Source organism: Artemia sp. Qi Xiang Cuo, chromosome 1, assembly GCF_049724085.1.
Source record: "Artemia sp. Qi Xiang Cuo chromosome 1, ASM4972408v1, whole genome shotgun sequence".
NCBI lineage: Eukaryota > Metazoa > Arthropoda > Branchiopoda > Anostraca > Artemiidae > Artemia > Artemia sp. Qi Xiang Cuo.
Window position 1 is genome coordinate 78395754 of NC_142794.1, and position 6000 is coordinate 78401753.

A 6000-nucleotide genomic window follows, 5' to 3' on the forward strand; every position below is an offset into this window, starting at 1 on the left:
ATGGAAAAAAACCTAACAGAAATGAGGCTGTTTTAATACAGCAGAACCGAATAACAAAAGAACAGCTTCAAAATATTCTGATTGTAGAAGATCATCGTCAGAGGAAACAATTTCAATCCATTAAAATAATAGAAATACAACGATAGTAAGTTTAAAAAAAATTTAAAAACAATCGGAGTGTAGGTTATCCTAAGTGTTGTTTTCGCCGCATCTTATATTCATATCAAGAACGTCTAACGTTTCAGCGAAACAGTCAATGGAAAAAAACCTAACAGAAATGAGGCTGTTTTAATACAGCAGAACCGAATAACAAAAGAAGAGCTTCAAAATGTTCTGATTGTAGAAGATCATCGTCAGAGGAAACAATTTTAATCCATTAAAATAATAGAAATACAACGATAGTAAGTTTAAAAAAAACTTTAAAAACAATCTGAGTGTAGGCTATCCTAAGTGTTGTTTTCGCCGCATCTTATATTCATATCAACAACGTCTAACGTTTCAGAGAAACAGTCAATGGAAAAAAACCTAACGGAAATGAGGCTGTTTTAATACAGCAGAACCGAAAAACAAAAGAACAGCTTCAAAATATTCTGATTTCAGAAGATCATCGTCAGAGGAAACAATTTCAATCCATTAAAATAATAGAAATACAACGATAGTAAGTTTAAAAAAACTTTAAAAACAATCGAAGTGGAGGTTATCCTAAGGGTTGTTTTCGCCGCATCTTATTTTCATATCAACAACGTCTAACGCTTCAGCGAAATAGTCAATGGAAAAAAACCTAACGGAAATGAGGCTGTTGTAATACAGCAGAACCGAAAAAAAAAAGAACAGCTTCAAAATATTATGAGTGTAGAAGATCATCGTCAGAGGAAAAAATTTCAATCCATTAAAATAATAGAAATACAACGATATTAAGTTTAAAAAAACTTTAAAAACAATCTGAGTTTAGTTTGTACTAAGGGTTGTTTTCGCCGCATCTTATATTCATATCAACAACGTCTAACGTTTCAGCGAAATAGTCAATGGAAAAAAACCTAACAGAAATGAGGCTGTTTTAATACAGCAGAACCGAATAACAAAAGAAAAGCTTCAAAATATTCTGATTGTGGAGTCATCGTCAGAGGAAACAATTTTAATCCATTAAAATAATAGAAAAACAACGATAGTAAGTTTAAAAAAACTTTAAAAACAATCGGAGTGTAGGTTATCCTAAGGGTTGTTTTCGCCGCATCTTATATTCATATCAAGAACGTCTAACGTTTCAGCGAAATAGTCAATGGAAAAAAACCTAACAGAAATGAGGCTGTTGTAATACAGCAGAACCGAATAACAAAAGAACAGCTTCAAAATATTCTGATTGTAGAAGATCATTGTCAGAGGAAACAATTTTAATCCATTAAAATAATAGAAAAACAACGATAGTAAGTTTAAAAAAAACTTTAAAAACAATCGGAGTGTAGGTTATCCTAAGGGTTGTTTTCGCCGCATCTTATTTTAATATCAACAACGTCTAACGTTTCAGCGAAATAGTCAATGGAAAAAAACCTAAAGGAAATGAGGCTGTTGTAATACAGCAGAACCGAATAACAAACAAACAGCTTCAAAATATTCTGATTGTAGAAGATCATAGTCAGAGGAAACAATTTTAATCCATTAAAATAATAGAAATACAACAATATTAAGTTAAAAAAAAACTTTAAAAACAATCGGAGTGTAGGTTATCCTATGGGTTGTTTTCGCCGCATCTTATATTCATATCAAGAACGTGTTACGTTTCAACGAAACAGTCAATGGAAAAAAACCTAACAGAAATGAGGCTGTTTTAATACAGCAGAACCGAATAACAAAAGAACAGCTTCAAAATATTCTGATTGTAGAAGATCATCGTCAGAGGAAACAATTTCAATCCATTAAAATAATAGAAATACAACGATAGTAAGTTTAAAAAAAACTTTAAAATAATCGGAGTGTAGGTTATCCTAAGGGTTGTTTTCGCCGCATCTTATATTCATATCAAGAACGTTTAACGTTTCAGCGAAATAGTCAATGGAAAAAACCTAACGGAAATGAGGCTGTTGCAATACAGCAGAACCGAATAACAAACGAACAGCTTCAAAATATTCTGATTGTAGAAGATCATGTTCAGAGGAAACAATTTTAATCCATTAAAATAATAGAAAAACAACGATAGTAAGTTTAAAAAAACTTTAAAAACAATCGGAGTGTAGGTTATCCTAAGGGTTGTTTTCGCCACATCTTATATTCATATCAAGAACGTCTAACGTTTCAGCGAAACAGTCAATGGAAAAAAACCTAACATAAAATGAGGCTGTTTTAATACAGCAGAACCAAAAAACAAAAGAACAGCTTCAAAATATTCTGATTGTAGAAGATCATCGTCAGAGTAAACAATTTCAATCCATTAAAATAATAGAAATACAACGATAGTAAGTTTAAAAAAAACTTTAAAAACAATAGGAGTGTAGGCTATACTAAGGTTTGTTTTCGCCGCATCTTATATTCATATCAAGAACGTCTAACGCTTCAGCTAAACAGTCAATGGAAAAAAACATAACATAAAATGAGGCTGTTTTAATACAAAAGAACCGAAAAACAAAAGAACAGCTTCAAAATAATCTGATTGTAGAAGATCATCGTCAGAGTAAATAATTTGAATCCATTAAAATAATAGAAATACAACGATAGTAAGTATAAAAAAAACTTTAAAAAAAATCGGAGTGTAGGTTATCCTAAGGGTTGTTTTCGCCGCATCTTATATTCATATCAACAACTTCTAACGATTCAGCGAAATAGTCAATGGAAAAAAACCTAACAGACATGAGGCTGTTTTAATACACAGAACCGAAAAACAACATAAAGGCTTCAAAATATTCTTATTGTAGAAGATCATCGTAATATTAAACAATTAGAATCAATTAAAATAATAGAAAAACAACTATAGTTATAAAAAAAAATATAAAAACAATCGGAGTGTAGGTTATCCTAAGGATTGTTTTCGCCGCATCTTATATTCATATCAACAACTTCTAACGTTTCAGTGAAACAGTCAATGGAAAAAAAAACTAACGGAAATGAGGCTGTTTTAATACAGCAGAACCGAAAAACAAAAGAACAGCTTCAAAATATTCGGATTGTAGAAGATCATCGTCAGAGGAAACAATTTCAATCCATTAAAATAATAGAAATACAACGATATTAAGTTTAAAAAAAAATTTAAAAACAATAGGAGTGTAGATTATCCTAAGGGTTGTTTTCGCCGCATCTTGTATTCATATCAACAACGTCTAACGTTTCAGCGAAACAGTCAATGAAAAAAACCTAACAGAAATAAGGCTGTTTTAATACAGCAGAACCGAATAACAAAAGAACAGCTTCAAAATATTCTGATTGTAGAAGATCATCGTCAGAGGAAACAGTTTTAATCCATTAAAATAATAGAAAAACAACGATAGTAAGTTTAAAAAAACTTTAAAAACAATCAAAGTGGAGGTTATCCTAAGGGTTGTTTTCGCCGCATTTTATATTCATATCAACAACGTCTAACGTTTCAGCGAAATAGTCAATGGAAGAAAACCTAACGGAAATGAGGCTGTTTTAATACAGCAGAACCGAAAAACAAAAGAACAGCTTCAAAATATTCTGATTGTAGAAGATCATCGTCAGAGGAAACAATTTTAATCCATTAAAATAATAGAAATACAACAATATTAAGTTTAAAAAAACGTTAAAAACAATCGGAGTGTAGGTTATCCTAAGGGTTGTTTTCACCGCATCTTATATTCATATCAAGAACGTCTAACGTTTCAGTGAAACAGTCAATGGAAAAAACCTAACAGAAATGAGGATGTTTTAATACAGCAGATCTGAATAACAAAAGAACAGCTTCAAAATATTCTGACTGTAGAAGATCATCATCAGAGGAAAAAATTTCAATCCAGTAAAATCATATAAAAACAACTATAGTAAGTTTAAAAAAAAATTCAAAAACAATCGGAGTGTAGGTTATCCTAATGGTTGTTTTCGCCGAATCTAATATTCATATCAACAACGTCTAACGATTCAGCGAAACAGTCAGAGGAAAAAAACTTAACAGAAATGAGGCTGTTTTAATACAGCAGAACTGAATAACAAAAGAAGAGCTTGAAAATATTCTGATTGTAGAAGATCATCGTCAGAGGAAACAATTTTAATCCATTAAAATAATAGAAAAACAACGATAGTAAGTTTAAAAACAATCGGAGTGTAGGTTATCCTAAGAGTTGTTTTCGCCACATCTTATATTCATATCAACAACGTCTAACGTTTCAGCGAAATAGTCAATGGAAAAAAACCTAACGGAAATGAGGCTGTTTTAATACAGTAGAACCGAAAAACAAAAGAACAGCTTCAAAATATTCTGATTGTAGAAGATCATCGTCAGAGGAAACAATTTCAATCCATTGAAATAATAGAAACACAACGATAGTAAGTTTAAAAAAACTTTAAAAACAATCGGAGTGTAGGTTATCCTAAGGGTTGTTTTCGTCGCATCTTATATTCATATCAATAACGTCTAACGTTTCAGCGAAACAGTCAATGGAAAAAAACCTAACAGAAATGAGGCTGTTTTAATACAGCAGAACCGATTAACAAACGAACAGCTTCAAAATGTTCTGATTGTATAAGATCTTTGTCAGAGGAAACAATATCAATCCATTAAAATAATAGAAATACAACGATAGTAAGTTTAAAAAAAACTTTAAAAACAATCGGAGTGTAGGTTATCCTAAGGTTTGTTTTTGCCACATCTTATATTCATATCAAGAACGTTTAATGTTTCAGCGAAATAGTCAATGGAAAAAAACCTAACGGAAATGAGGCTGTTTTAATACAGCAGAACCGAATAACAAAAGAACAGCTTCAAAATATTCTGATTTTAGAAGATCATCGTCAGAGGAAACAATTTTAATCCATTAAAATAATAGAAAAACAACGATAGTAAGTTTAAAAAAAAACTTTAAAAACAATTGCAGTGTAGGTTATCCTAAGGGTTGTTTTCACCGCATCTTATATTCATATCAAGAACGTCTAACGTTTCAGCGAAACAGTCAATGGAAAAAAACCTAACAGAAATGAGGCTGTTTTAATACAGCAAAACCGAATAACAAAACAACAGCTTCAAAATATTCTGATTGTAGAAGATCATCGTCAGATGAAACAATTTCAATCCATTAAAATAATAGAAATACAACGATAGTAAGTTTAAAAAAAATTTAAAAACAATCGGAGTGTAGGTTATCCTAAGTGTTGTTTTCGCCGCATCTTATATTCATATCAAGAACGTCTAACGTTTCAGCGAAACAGTCAATGGAAAAAAACCTAACAGAAATGAGGCTGTTTTAATACAGCATAACTGAATAACAAAAGAAGAGCTTCAAAATATTCTGATTGTAGAAGATCATCGTCAGAGGAAACAATTTTAATCCATTAAAATAATAGAAATACAACGATAGTAAGTTTAAAAAAAACTTTAAAAACAATCGAAGTGTAGGCTATCCTAAGGGTTGTTTTCGCCGCATCTTATATTCATATCAACAACGTCTAACGTTTCAGCGATATAGTCAATGGAAAAAAACCTAACGGAAATGAGGCTGTTTTAATACAGCAGAACCGAAAAACAAAAGAACAGCTTCAAAATATTCTGATTTCAGAAGATCATCGTCAGAGGAAACAATTTCAATCCATTAAAATAATAGAAATACAACGATAGTAAGTTTAAAAAAACTTTAAAAACAATCGAAGTGGAGGTTATCCTAAGGGTTGTTTTCGCCACATCTTATTTTCATATCAACAACGTCTAACGTTTCAGCGATATAGTCAATGGAAAAAAACCTAACGGAAATGAGGCTGTTGTAATACAGCAGAACCGAAAAACAAAAGAGAAGCTTCAAAATATTCTGATTTTAGAAGATCATCGTCAGAGGAAACAATTTCAAT